The following is a 15836-nucleotide window of genomic DNA, read 5'->3' as shown; positions in this document are numbered from 1 at the left end:
CATATTTCGATTAGGTATCAAGCATAAACCCTTCGGCCAAAATTTTAGCTGCTCAAATTCATGTGGTGGGGTTAAACGGCCATTTCTCAAATTCGCCGAAAATATGAGAAAAAAAGTAAAAAATTCTGTATTCTGACCGGAACGCCGGATCCGGCCAATGATGGTATGAGTCGATCAGGTATCTAGAAGATTACCTTTGGCCCAAATTTGAGCTCCTGAAGTTAATACGCCGGAGAGATGGATATTTGTAGTTTTTTCCCATTTTGTGAGTTAAACAGCTTTTCCTATGTACATAGAACTTCAAAAATTCGCCAAAAATTGAAAAATCGACTTGAGCAGCTGAAAATTGGGGGATGGGTGTTTTTTGAGGTCCTCTTTCCAACAGTCCAAGTTTCATTGAAACCGGAGATACTCATGTGGGGGGCTTCCCTTGTTAGATGTGATGCATTCAAAAATGGGAGCCTCTATGGGTCTTGGTAACTCAGTCACCGATTTTGCTCATTTTTTTCAGGAGAAAATAAGGAGCTGGGAGCCATAGAATAACCCACAAAAAAATATTCAGCGTGCTCACAAAAAAAGGAGGGATGGCTAAAATTGTCTAAAATATCCGAAAAATTGCATGCAGTGAAATCTTGAGTTGAGCCATCAGAATGCACTAAGGGGTGTTCAGAGCGAAGTAATAAATGAATTGACTAGAGATCAAATCAGATGATAACTGTGTGGAATTTTTAAGGGATTTAAGAAAATTTAAACCCTTTGAAGAGCCATGAGAACAACCTTCAAACATTGGAGTTTGAATAATGGAACTTCAAAAATTATAGTTCAAACCACAACAAACCTTCAAAAAATAAAATTCAAGACAAAATCATCACAAAATGGAATTTGTCCTCAGAAATTGAAGTTAAGACGACGAAAGCTTCAAAAATTACAATTCATACACACAATCAAAAGACCTTCACAAAACGATGTTTGACTGAAAAAACTTCAAAAATTTAAAACTGATTGAAAAGAACTTCAAAAATTCAAGTTCGACTGATAAAATCTTCGAAAATTAAAATAAGTTAACACAACAGATTCTCCACAAAAATGTACTTAGTTCAAACGTTGAAACCGTCACAAAATGAAGTTTACTGATAAAAACTTGGAATACATATTTACAGTTTAGAGCTGCAAACTACCAAAAACCTTCAAAAATAGACGTTGAGATGACAAAAAACTTTGAAAATTGAAGTTTGGGCGATAAAACTTCAAAAATTACTGTTCATACGATTTTTAAAAAACTTCACAAAATGAAGTTTAACTGATAAAAACTACAAAAAAAAACTACAAAATTACTGTTCAAGACTATCGTAATCAAAAAAAACAAAAAAAAATGGCCTTAAACCTTAAACGTAAAAAAACCTTTAGATTTAACTCCCCAATACCTAGGTTAGGAACATATTAAATGATTACAAAAAAAAAAAAAAAATTATAAAATAACACCTAAGTAAGTAGGTAGGTAGGTAGCTAGGTACCTAATTTTATAATTATTTGTTCAAATTTCAAATTAAGGAAAATGTTTTCATAAAGTTCTTGCGATCTTGGGTAAGTGAGTATGTATTAAAAAAATAATTTTTTTCTAAATTTCAGACATTTTTAAAAAATTGAGAAAAATATATATTTACTTAGATCAATAAATTCCATGAAAATGTTTTTTCAACTTTCAAATCGAGTGGGTCCATATTTGTACCTTCTCTATCAATTCAAGTCATTAGTTATGCAAAAACAGTGGTACCAATTTTCTAACCATTAAACTACCAATTTGATAATCCTTTTTATGTACAAAATGAATACGTCGTAAAGTAATACGAATTTGAGAATTTTGGAGTAGATAGATGAAATTCAGACACTCTTCCACTCCACCGTCTGCACGATTTTTTAAAAATATACGTAACTACAACTTGAGTAGTTCGACGGTGAAGAGGGAAAAGAGCTGAATTTTACTTGCAAATATAATATTTGTACACATAACTTCCTGAATGTTGTTAACAGACAACCCATCAAAACTGATTTCTCAACATTTCAACGACTTGAAGTTAATCCACCGGAATACAACTAGGTACCCCGAAGCTCAAGTAGGACAGGAGTTTCAAAACTTGAAATGAATATTATAATTGAGGCAATTTGGTTGAGCTCAAGTTTAGGACGGTTTACAGACCGTTGCAAAATACCTAGATGAAAATATCTGTGGGTGTTTCTAGTAAGATCTTAGAGTGAAGTTGTCCAAAATTGCACAAAATGCACATTTCTAAAATTTTCAATAGGTACTCGAGTAATTTTTTATGCACCCATTTGCTTTTGAAACCACTAAATTCAGTTGGTTTTTTTTATCATTTTTTAATTTCTAATGACTGGAAGTGCACTTTCATTCATTTTAAACTCAAATAAGTATGATTTAAAACACGAAAAATGAATTAAAAATCTAGATACAGGTATGAAAAATTACATCTCATGGGGATTGTTGGTCTAAAATTTCAGACACTTTTATAAAAACCAATTTGGCCACCATTGCAACCTGCTACTTATTCGAAATTCTCAGAAAAAAACGCAAAAGGAACCCCCTCCTAGTATTTATTTTTTCAAAAATACACCCTCGAGTTACAACCGCTACAAGTTTTAATCAGGCGTTATTTAATTATAAAAATTAAAAATGAGCCGACGACGACGTGGAATTTGAACTTTTACATTTCAAACAATCGAATCGGAAGTTGGAGGGAAATCTGTGGAGAAGAAAAGGGTTGTATAAACTAACCGCGAACAATTCCGCAAAAACAATTCGGTCTGGGATCTGGTTATATATTCCTTCATACTTAGATAAGTCGATCTTGCGGACGCAACAGGCGGTGAAAATTTCTCGAGGCGAAAATTATTACAACTTTCGTTTGTACTACTCGGATAGCCGACGATTAAACTTTTTCTCGAATTAATTTGCGAGCGAAAATTTTCAAAACCGCATCGAAGCTTTCGATAAAGAGAACAAATTCTGGCGTTAAATTCTTTCCCTTGTTTGCGGATCGAGGAATGGGCGAAGAAGAAAAAATACAACGTACCTACGCTAAAAGTTTATCAATTCGATTTCGAACGAGAATGAAAACTGGCCATGATAGGAGGAAGGTAGAGGGGAAGAAAGATACGTAGGTACCATTTATTTTATTCGTATTGTATACGAACATTACTCGATATATTCGCGAGTACGTAAACGTGTAGTGTGTAGTATAAAGTTGTATGTGTATAATGGAGCTTTGAGCTTTGGATAAAAATACGAACATTATTTACTCGCAGCTGTGTTCGAGTTTTCTACGAATGAAGCTCGTGTTTTGGACCATGCCATGCCGCCGCATTCAGCGTAGTATAAGAAAGAGGGAAACGTTTTTAGGGCACGAATTTATTCAAGGGTCCTGTTGCACACCGGTGAAAACTTTTCGCTCTTACTTCGTTAACAAACGGGCGGTCAGTTGGGTTTAACTTTAATCGTACGTAATATTTGAGTCAGCGTTTTGCATTCGGGGAATTTAATAAAGTTTACGTTTAGCTAAATTGTTATACCTATTTACCTAGCAGACGATGAGGGGCAAATTTTCAACACGTAGCTAAAATTTCACCTTATATGTATTAGTTACCTTACGCGTCTTTTTCATAATCATAGAATGCCGTGTTATATAGGGACTGGCGAGAAGAACAGCAGGGGAGATTCCGGTCTATCTCCATCCAGCGTACACAGGCAAATTAACAAATTTCAAACGTACACTCAAGTGTCGTTAAAAAAGCCTCCGCTGTAATAGGTTTTTGCCCAGTTTCACAGCACGTGTGTGCTGTCCTGTACCTATGCTTTAAATATACATACAGGGTGTCCTGGGAATGAATGGTCAAACTGAAAATTTGGATGTAAACGAAAATCGATTGCGAATAAAATAAGTAATGTTACTCAACAAAATCTGCCATTTGAAAAATTGGAGGAGAAGGATTATGGGTTATTTGTTCTGGTGGAATTTTTTTAACGTTTTTTTGTTTTGAAATTTCTAGAGAAAATTGAAAAATCGCTTAAGGCTCCAGAATGGCCCAAAACTCGTACAAAAATTCAAAAATGAACTTCAGGATCTGAATTTTCGGTTGAGGATGTTTTAGGACGTACTCTATTTCAATCTAGCTTGGTTTTACTCAAATTGGAGAGCACCAGTCTGAAAGGTTCTCTTGTAAGCCTTACATTGTCTGTTTCAATAATCATTGTACATAATATTCTTCGTGGATAAAAATTTTCAAAATTCGATTTGTGAATCTCATTTTCTGTTCATCAATCGAGTTTTCTGAAGTTTGAGCGGCCGTTTCGACTCATATGCATCCAAAATGGTAATTTTCGGGCAATATTTCGAAAATTTTTGGGGCCAAAAAATATCTGCCCTTTTGGAAGGACAAATTTGAAATCATTCCCAAATCCCAAAAGACTCGACTTGCGACTAGAAATGACGATTTCCAAAGTTATTGGTGCCCATTATTGCATTTTCCAACCATTTTCAGACAATTTTTCGAGATTTTCGAACCCCAAAATTGCCCTTACGGATGCGCAGACTCGAAATCCTTCACACTCAGGAAACCTAACTTTCGACCAGAAAATACGATTGTCAAAATTTCAGCTACTCAATCGATTTTTCGACAATTTTTAGCAAGTTTTTGAAAATTCTGAGCCCAAAAACATCCTTCTGAGTGTACAATCTCGAAATTCGACTTGTAAAAGGAGAACACGATTCCCAGAGTTTTTGCAGCCCAATCGCTTTTTTTGAAAATTTTGAACCCAAAAAACATCCTGCGGACCGTATGACATTTTGACGTTTGATCTGTTATAGGCAGATTTTTTCATTTTTTTGCGGGTGGACCCGTAGTTTTGCGATTGGCTGGTTATAAATTTTGTCTTAGAGGGTCCTCTCATTTAAAAAAAAAAAAAAAAATCAGGTCAAACACTCGTGAGGTTCCTTTGTAAGCATTGAAAAAATACAATATACCTATAGTTAAATGTCAGCTAGTTCAAAAAAAATCATTTTTGACTCCACTGAGACCTAAAATTTTATCATCGAATTTTCATGTCGTAAATATTGCCTTGGGGTAATTTTCTGAATTTTTTATTTAGGTACAGAGAAACATAAAATCATATCGTATCACTTTGTATAAATTTGTATGCTGCGAATACATCATTTTTTCAGTTCTATAGAATTTCCATCCTCATGCTTATTATTTTTTCTCCTTATTTATTTTTTTTAAATGCCTCACGAAAATCTTGCAACCTAAATTTTATCCCATCTTAACACCTTTTTTTTTTTTTTTTTTTTTTCAAAAGCTATTTGTATAATTTGAAAAACTTAATTAATAAAATTGCTTTTCTGTGTGTATTACGAGAAAAGCCGGCCAAAGTTACGGATGAGTGAAAAAAAGGACGCGTAAATAAGCTTTCTACCTATTTCGTAGTTTTTTTTATTCTTTTTTTTTAATATTTAGAGCGCTTTTTTGAATTATTTTTATTTAGCAGCTTTTCTTATTTAAAAATATTACGAACGCGTACCCCAGTGAATCGACAACGTGAGGTACGAGTTTTGAAAAATAAGCATAAAATTAAATTTTTTTTCTATAGGCAACGTCGTCGTCTAAATACAGGAAAAAGGTGTCGAAATAATAAATATTAGCATATTTTATATGTTTTGTGGCAGCACTGTTGAATAATGTGCGTGCTCTTTCGGTTAGCTATAATTAAGTAATCTATGGTCTTAATCTTGGCTGGAATTTTTTTTCGCCCTCGTGTATGTGAATTGCGAGGTTTTATAGTGTGGTACCACCTGTGGTCGGTGAGTATGGATCCTTTATTGCTTGGATGGGAGATTTTTTTTTTCTTTCTACATATGTGTTTTATGGTCATAAAAATAATTCCAATACTCGAGTAGGTACATGGTACCGAATTGTGTGTCGAAGAAAGACCATTAATTCAAAAAAATTAGCTGATAAACTTCATCAGTTTGAAAATTCCATCATCTGCGCTTGGTCGTGATGCTGAAAAGATACCAGATCTGCAAACTCGTGAATTTTTTTCAGAATTTTCTAAGAGAAAATGATCTGTATTTTGTAGGATTCTTTCTTCAATTTTGCAAGAAGAGCTGGAGGTACGTTTTTCGAAACGAGAAGAAATAGTTAAAAGTTGAAAAAATTAGAGGAAATTCGCAAGAAAATTAAGTATTTTTGTACATTTGTATTTTGGTCAAAGCGATGTTAAGTTGTTTTCCTACTTCCATCACGAACTACAAACAAGTAAACGATAAATCTTAGGTTCTACGATTAAAATAGCTGTAAACTGCTTTGTCTTCTTTCTGCTTTTTTAAAATTCATTTCATTCATTACCACCATCTGGAAACACGACCCAGACAAATATCGAAAACGGGGACACACAAAAGTACGGAAATATGTTCTAATACAAATAAAACCACTCGAGGAAGTAGTCAAGTATCTACTCGAGATAACACTGAACTAGTTTCCTCGAATCATAAATGCCTTATATGAATTACGGTGAACTTGAATAAAAAATTATTATAATAATTCGCTGATGGAAAATCTGTGTAATGTTTTCATATGATAAAGTACCCGTATGCATTTGAAACGGATATCCATTCCTCTCCTCTATTTTCCTGCTCTACACCTGGATCATTATTCTCCGTGGACAGAAATTCACCAAGTGCTATGGAACATGTTTACATATTTTTTGTTCAACTTGTTCGCCATAGGTCGTGAAATATTATTCGGGTCAGTTTGAAATTAGGTATTCTCGAAAAAGGGTTAACTTTTCAATACTATACAGTACAATATTTTCAAGGCTATATAGTACGAGGTATACGTAGCACGTATGCGTATGAAATACCTGTATTGTTGTTAGCAGCTATCAAAAGGTCTACAAAAGCTCATTCATCGTGTTCAGATTCAGATCTCTGTAGGGTAGAAAAAGAAAAAGAAAAAAGCTAGCTGGTTGTATGGTTTTAATTTTATTCTACGGCTGAGGAAAGCTTTAGCGGAAAACGCCGGAATAAGGTTTTTTTTTCTTTCTTAGCTGTAACATGATACGAAGTGCTCGGAAATGAATTAAGTTAACCTTGATTATAATAAGTTTAAAACGAATGAATATGCGCACACTTTTGGTGCCTTTGGTCAAGATACGAGTTCGTGTACTTAGAGGTATAAATATGGTTGACGAACTCATGTATACGTACGTGGTAACTTTCTTTATATATTTTTAAAAACGAACAATTAGAAGCCGAAACATAAATCTAGATTGTACACGCGATTTTTTTCTCTCTTTTTCGTTTCGTACTTACTTATATATTGTGTGTACTTACTGCTTAGGTACCTTTACGTATACAGCTACAGTTGCCTGCAGTTTGACGTTATTTATAAAAGTCGTTGTCGTGTTATGCCAGAGAAAGTGGCGAACGTTAACCTAGTGACAAAATGTAAAACTTGGTCGTCGTTGGACTTGAGAGCACGATGGTAATTTCTTTTTAGATTTTTATTATGTGAGAATTGCTTAAATACTGCTTGATTGAGATTTTTAATGTCATTGGGGTATGCATGAATTGGCCACGATGGTTTGAGCTATTTATTTCTTCTCGCGGCTTGATTTCACTGGAGAAATATTTGAGTGGGTGTCGAGTATTTTTATCTAAGTTTCTGTTGTTTTTTTTTTGTTACAATTTTGTCTTATTGTCAGTTGTACATGGAATAAAAACAAAAACAGTCCTCTATCAAAATGATCGTCTCAAAATTTAAAGAAGTTATTACAGACACGAGACAATTTAAAATTAGGTATGAAAAAAATTCAAGTCCTTGAAAAAATTGTTCCTAAATTTTTCTTGTTTTGAATGTCAACCCCAAACCTCAAGTAGGCAATAATTTTGGCAACATTATTGCCTACTTGAAAATTGAGTCTATCTAATTTAAGGTGTAGGTACTTGTAGTCCTACCTTATTTTTCAAAGTTGGAATTTTCCACCTCCTCCCCCCCCTAAAATTATTACCTCAGGTAAGAAAATAGTTTCCTATTTTTTATTTTCCCCTATCTGCAAAAAAAGTGGCGCCATTTCCCCGCCCCCCACTTGAAAAAAATATTTAAAAATTCTTAGTTTTTGGGTCAGAATTTTTCTAAACAATCCTCTTTTCAAAAAAAAAACTTTCCCATGTCCTTCAAATCATATTGGCTCTTTAGAAAAATAAATCAATCAGGAATTTTTTTTGGAAATATCTCATTTCCACTGTAGAATTCTTTCAAGAAAAAAACTTTCGTTGGACGCCCAAATGATGTTGGCTCTCTCGTATGGAATGGAGCCTTCCAAATTTGAGGGAAAATGAAAAAAGAACGAATACATATTGCTGTTTGAGGGCATTTTTGGAAAAATTTTCAATGGGCAGATTCTTCAAGAAAACTTTTCCCTCGATCTCCCAAATGATGTTGGTTCCCTTGTACATATAACGCCCCTCAAAGTCGTAAGAAATAAACAGAAAAAAAGTTGAAAATTGCTATACAAAACCAATTTTCAAGAAAAACCCTCCCTTGGTCCCTCATATGATGTTGGTTCCCTTGCATGAAGCTCATGAAGTTGAAAAATTTCGAAAAATATGAAAAGTTGATGTCTAGATAGGTAGTAATTATTCGGAAATATTTTATCTCTGAGCAGAATAGGTATACTTCTAGTTAATTCTTTTTTTGAAGAAGAACTTTCCCCAAGTCCTCGCCAATAATGTTGGTATCTTACATAAAGATCTCCACTATGAAATTAATCTTTCGATAAATCTTATTTTTAGAAACTGAGGGAAAGATCAGGCCTCTACTTTTCAACGCGGAAGTGGGGGGGGGATCTAATGCGGATTTTTGAACTTACACTCCTGGAATTTTGGGATAGCCCCTTACGAAGATCAAGAAAGTGTCTAATAGGCGCCGACCAACGTTATAGGTCCCAAGAATCATTTTTGGATCCTCCAGAGCGATTTTTGGAAGTTCTTAAGAGAATTGCAAAGTCGTTGGAGGCCCCACACTGGCTCAAAACTAAAAGTTGTTGATGTGTGGGAGTTGAATTAAAGAAATTGTACAAATTGCTCAACTTTTCTCAAAAAATCAAAAAAAATTTCAAAAATGCATTCAAAAATTTTTTAAACAATTTTTCAAATCTTCAAAAATTTGCCAAAAATTTTAAAATGAACCTTAAAATCTGAAATTTTGATTATGGAAGTTTTAGGACATATCTACTCTCTCGATCACATTTCTTCGTTAGGTAAGAATGCATTTTTTTGACAGCTTCTTCACTTCTCTGAAAAATCTATAATTTAAAAAAATCATGCTTAGATCTTTTTTAGTGAAATTTATCGACGAGTAACTGAAAAATCGAAGTCTGCAAAAGGCTCCTTGAAATGATTAAAAACATACGATAAATTAATTTAAAAGGTCGTGAATGGGATGCGAACCAAATTTCAAATGCTTTCCACCGAAATTTGACCAAAATAAAATATAATTGAAATTAGACTCTGACTTCTTCGATGTTCATATCATGGTCAAAAATTATCACGTTGATTTCTTCTGAAAAATTTTCTTTTCGAATTGCTTAGTTTGAGAATGAAAACCATTTTATCCTCACCCGTCTCCTCCTGTACTCCCACTCATACTCGAAAAATCCCCCCCCCCAAAATGTTAAAGATATAAAATACTCTGACTGATCCTCGAAACACGATGAAAATGTTTCTTCACGCGTATAAATTTCTCGTTATCATTATCTCTGTGCTTAAGTACAAGTATAGGTACCTATTTCAAAAGAAACTCGAGTATAGCGGAAAAAAATATGAACGAATGAAGAATGAGGGAGTGAAACACGAGGAAAATACCGATCGAAGGTAAACTTTTGGAGGCATCCAACTGGCGTATAAAATCGTAAAACGTTTCATTTAAAAATTGAAATAAATTATATTTTATTTTTCATTTATAACGTACTAAAAAGCTAACATTTCTGGTGTAATTTTCTCGAGTACTCTGGAGACTTGAAATGCTTAAAAACCCCTCCATGTTTTTCTCGCTCTAATGATGAAATAACACCGGCAAAAATAAATACTATTACGTTCGCTCCTCCTACACGACGAGAGAAAAAAATTCCTCGTTAACCCTTTCCTCGTGTATTTTTTTCTCTTCTTCACCGGGGTCTATCTGTGTATTATACTTGGTTTCATTTCACGCGTCATATACGCAAAAGAAGAAACATAATAATACGCAATTTCCAAGCGAAATTATATTCCATATGTGAAGATACGTAGAAACGACGAACACGACACGAGCATCTTTGAGGATACGATGTAAACATCCAAAAAAGAGGTAGGTATGTATATGAATTGTATCAAATTGTAGGTGGTTTGTTTGGATGTTGGCGTCTCTACCTGAACTTATCAAAAACTTATCACTATGAGTAAGGTATAACTTATACAATTCAACATATTTATACACAAATTACGAACCCACGACGAGTCAAGATACCTACTTTTTGGACTACCCAATACGCAATTTCCGAATTTCCTCATCTCTATAAATAGGTATGTACAAGTAGATGGGGATACTTCACCTACCTATCATGTTCATTGTACACCTACAACACTATACGATGAAGGAAGAATACTTACACGCTTACATACATCCCTTGCTTTGAAGCAGAGCACCTTTGCTATGTCTGTATAGTATAGTATACTTGAAACTATATAAGGTTTTTGCTTTTATGACGTACCTATCATAGTAGGTATATATCCCAGAAGCAGGCTAGAAGGGTGAACAGAGGGGGTCTTGTATATAGGAGAATGAGAATGCTATACCTACACAGAGTACATTGTGTATGTTTACGTATACTCGACTCGGCTTGTACGCTTTTCGCCTTTATTATTCGACGAAATTGTAAAATTAACCGGTGTCTATTCGTTGGCTGAAACAATAGCGAGGCTAAAATAAAGGGATGAGTTTCAATCAGATACAGGCTTTGTTTTCGCTAGTTGGCCGAGATTTACTGCGTTAATTGTAACTTCCAATGATAGGTACGAATGCACGCGTATACCTAGTTACCTCTACCTACATTAAAATGAGCCTATATCGTACTGAAGGTATACGTATAACCCCTTCGTGTGCTTGGGCTACGGCTCCCACACTCGCACAACCCGTCGACAAATTTCCACCCTATATTGTGGTATGCTTCGTAGGTACTATAAAATGAAAACCTCGTAAATAACTTGTTATCTAGGCGATTAAAACTTTTCCGATGTTATTTTTCTGTGTTAATTATACGATGCGGCGTGTACTGTAAGATTATCGTGTGACCGCTTCAACATACTGCCGAAAATTTGATGGTGTAGGTGGGCGAAATACCTATACCTACTTTGCCTAATCTCAGATTACAGGTAAATTCAGTAGGGGTGTAGGTAGGTTAGCTGGTATGTTTTCAAAATTCAATCATGCAGTGGGTAAAACCGAATGAGAAAAACAAAAAAGGGCTCTAAGAAAGTGAAGGTTTTCTGTACATGGCGATATACCGGCGTATTTGTAGGTACGCAACATGGTAGCAGAGCATGTGGTTTTTCTTTTCAAAATTGTGACGTTTGCCACCTTGAATATTCGAGAAATTGGAGTAATTTCAAATTTGATTCTTAGCAACGCCTTTAAATGATTTCGGCGATTAGAATGCAATATGGTAGCAGAGCAGGTGGTTTTTATTCTTCGAAATTGTGACGTTTGCCACCTAAAATATTCGAGAAATTGGAGTAATTTCAGATTTAATTCTTAGCACCGCCTTTAAATGATTTCGGCGATTAGAATGCAATATGGTAGCAGAGCAGGTGTTTTTTTTTCTTCAAGTGTGTAGTGTACAAAAATAGTCCTTATTGTAACAGTCACTCGTTTTGAATATTTAAGGGTCATTTGATGTTGAAAATTAGAATTATGATGGAAAATCGTAAATATTGAAGAATTTTTCAGTAATAGGTATAAGAGGGGAGTTCGTTGAGGAATTAGTTTTCAAAATTGAGCTCCTTCGAAAAAAGTTGAATTTTACATAATAGGATATAAACACAAAATTTTGAAAAATTGAAATCCACTAACTAAAAATTTGAAAAAATTATATGTACCTAATTAAGTGCTCTAGAACTATAACCTATTTTGTTATTTAATAAACAAATAAATCTTCACGAGCTAGACCTTGAAAACCAGGAAAAGGATATTCAAAGACCCCAACAAACGCATTCAAAATATTTTCTTTTAAATTGTAAAACAAAGTACCATAACTCTAGAGCAGTATTTTTTTATAAAAATTGGAGTTGGGATTCAGACTTCAGCAGGTCTGAATTTGAAAAAAAATTCTTATTTTACTGCTTATGTTTCTGTACTTTTCTTAAATTTTGGTCAAAATTATGGACAAATCAATCTGTTAAAAATAGGGTCAAAACTCCAAAAAGGGATCTTCATCAAAGTTTTATTAAATTTTTTGAAGAGCAGCTTCGACTTGTGTACTTGTTTTAGTAAAACTTTCATCACAAAACTTCAACTTGAAAATTTTCCAATTAAAATTTTGAATTTTGAATTTTTGACTCTTTGCTCCACAGATTTTGAAATATGTAACACGAATTTCAAAAATATGAATGCGTAATTTCTAACATTTTCCACCTCTGATGATGACAGACAATCACATCTGTACACAAAATCCAAAAACAAACTCATGATTTATTCATAATCAACCTCTTTCTTCTATCATTGATCCACAGAAAAAAGTTGGATCTGGATTTTTCCGACACTGATTTTTAGGTAAGGTTTCAGAATGCAATATACATTAATTCATTATGAAAAATTCATCATTTCTCAGCAGTTCATTTTCAACATAATCAAGTAACACTTCTACCACATAGACTTAAAATGAATTTTCATTTTGAAAAAATTTTCTCCAAATCCAGTTTCTAGATCCAATTTATACCTATCTACGTTTCCTAAATTGAAGCACTTTCTAAAAAAAACTGCACACAGAAGACTCGTACAATCAAATCAAGTAATTTTCTAATAAAATTTTCCAACCGATGAAATTCAGAAAGTTTTATAAAAGAAGGAAGGGAGCAGGAGGCACGTACAACCAGGAAATTATGATGTAAACATGAACAAACAATAAGGTCAAAATCTATTTCATTTCTAACAACTAACTAATGATTATTTTACCAGAAAATACATACAATAACACGAAGGTACACAAACACAACACCCTACGATTTTGTCTGGGGGGAAGAGGGGAAGATTAACAATTACCCAGAATGACAGTGCATTTTTAAGGGTACAGATTTCAAGAATGAAAAATAAAACAAGCCGAACTGCTGAAGAACCTTTTAGTATGTAGGTACTTGTTGAATATAGACCTGATTTTAAAGATTAAAACTCATTCATCTTTTTTTTTAAATTTACCTATAGGTAAATTATCATCATAGGAAACAACATAGAATATTTTATAACAAAATGGTATTTTTTTTTCTACCTATTCCAGCATCATTTATATATGTTTATGTACCTACTGGAACAGGGACAGATAATTGCCATGACGATTTTTTTAGAATTGATCAAAACGAGAGCTGGTATACCTACCTATTTCCTTTCAAAAATACAACACAAAAAAATATCTACTTCACTGTGAAAAAAAAAAAGTATTGAAAAGATATTCAAATATGCTTTCAACTCAGCTCAAAACCTTTGAAAAAAAAGTCGAACATCGATATAAAATCTTCCGGATAAAATTCGTTAAACAAATTTCGTGATATTTTTCCTCGATAAGCGTCAATTTACCTACTTTTTTCACACAAAATAAGGTCCCAAACATTGTAAATACAAAACGAAAACATTACGTGCAAAAACATCCGAATTTCCTCGAATATTATCCTGTTGAAAAAAAACACTAGTAAAAAACAAGCACTTGTAATTCGTTCGTATCGATAACCCTTTTTTTTAAACAATAGAGAAAAAATAAAATAAACGATGTAAGTTAATAAAATCTCGTTAAAAAATTCAATTCCTTTTTTTAAGGATGTTTTTGGGTATTTTTTTCAATTCTCGAAAAGGTTGACTAACTGGGTCAGTCGTTTAAAAATTAAGCACATTCGACTATTAAAAAAAAAAAAAAAAAAAAAAATTAAAAGATGTACCTAGGTAGCTATTTTCAATATATAGAATTTCATTTTTTTTTTTTTTTCAATACGAACAGGTGTCTGTGGTATAAATTTTCTGATCAGACTTCAATGAGGTGATTTTCCAAATTTGCCAAACCCTTTACAGCTCCAAAGAATTTTCAATTTTCAAGAATGACCGAATTTTTGTCTCAGAAATCCTACTAGAGATTTTAAGATGGAAAAAAATCCGTTTTTTTTCAAACTTGCAATATTGTAAAACATCACGTTAGAAAAAATTTCCTTTTTTTGCTGACAGACAAAAAAGAAAGAAAAATACTCGTTTTTAATAAATTTTTACAATTATGTAAATTAACCGCAAAATGAAATACGCTACCAGGGTCTTCTTTTGCTGGCAAAATATTCGTCGGCAAGAAACTACCTTTTATATCTAATTTCGGTTCTGTTTAAGCATTTTTTTCCTGTTCACTTCTGTTCTCTTTCTGCTTCTTTTCTTTCACGAGAATTTATTTTCTTAAGGTAATTTATCCCATTTTTTGGATGAATTTTCTTTCATCGTCGATTCCGCTGAATTGTTTATCGCATTTTCACGTAGTTTTTCGTCTTGTTTTACAATGTCTTGTTAGTGGGGTTGCAGAGATGCAGGAAAGGGGTAGTTTTGAATTAAATTAAGAGTAAAAAAAATTGAGAAATTTTTCATTCGATAACTCAATTTGATTTTTTTTTCAAATGCTATAGAGAAATTATCATGAGGGTAAAACTCACCTAACTATTATCCTTTGATATCCTCGACGACGTATGTTTTCTCGTAACTTAAGCACGTTCACAATAATATTCCAAAAAAAGTATAAGCACTATCACAAAGTATAACATCCTCGGAATTAAAATATTACGAGAAAAAAAATTACGAACAGCACAATTCACACGTCAAAAAAAAATTTAAAACTGACGAAATATTTTCGAAAAAAATCTCGCAACGTAAACACAACAAAAATAAGTAGCACTGGGGTAAATAAACACTTCGAAAATAAGGGAAATAGAAGCGAAAAATTGTACGCGAAAAAAATCACGTAATTCGTACGAAAAAAAATGAAAATTTTTCGATAAAAATAAACGACCGAACGGAAATATTATTACAAAATTCGCGTAAATATCTTTACGTAATTTTAAAAACAACACCGCAGATTACAAGTCGATACGCACCTTACGTACGAAGATAGACACGCGACTGGCGGCAAGTCGGCTCGTTGACTGGCATAACGCATTGCTACGCATGCGCAGATCCGTCAGGTGGACTCGAGCAGCATAGTGTACTGTGTACGATTGTCAAATTGTATTAAATAGCATTGTTATCAATGAATAATTCTTTAAATAATGTCACCGCCAATTATCGAAAATATTTATTCGACGAGTATAAATATTTGAAAGAGAGATATTATTCTTTTCATTTCTTCGTACTGGAGATTTTTTTTTTACTTTTTTTTATTAGTCATCGTTTTGTTAGACTGTGGATGGATGCGGTGTGGTGATAAAATGCGAAAAAAGTGCGAATGTTTCTAGCAGCATTTGCGAGCATTTGTTTTGTGAGAAATGTTCACGTCGAAG

The 15836-nt window shown here is 33.4% G+C and overlaps 1 protein-coding gene across 4 annotated transcripts in view; it reads right to left on the bottom strand.

The window, feature by feature from the left end:
- Positions 1-15447, bottom strand: part of LOC135833138 (irregular chiasm C-roughest protein-like) — a 327416-nt gene extending 311969 nt beyond the window's left edge. For all 4 annotated transcript variants that reach the window (XM_065346787.1, XM_065346786.1, XM_065346791.1 and 1 more), the window contains exon 1: positions 14997-15447. The gene's annotated coding sequence lies outside the window, so the exon portion shown is untranslated. The remainder of the gene's footprint in view (positions 1-14996) is intronic.
- Positions 15448-15836: the final 389 nt, after the last annotated feature.

This window comes from Planococcus citri, chromosome 1, assembly GCF_950023065.1.
Source record: "Planococcus citri chromosome 1, ihPlaCitr1.1, whole genome shotgun sequence".
Taxonomy (NCBI): domain Eukaryota; kingdom Metazoa; phylum Arthropoda; class Insecta; order Hemiptera; family Pseudococcidae; genus Planococcus; species Planococcus citri.
This window is presented reverse-complemented; position numbering and strand designations above follow the sequence as displayed.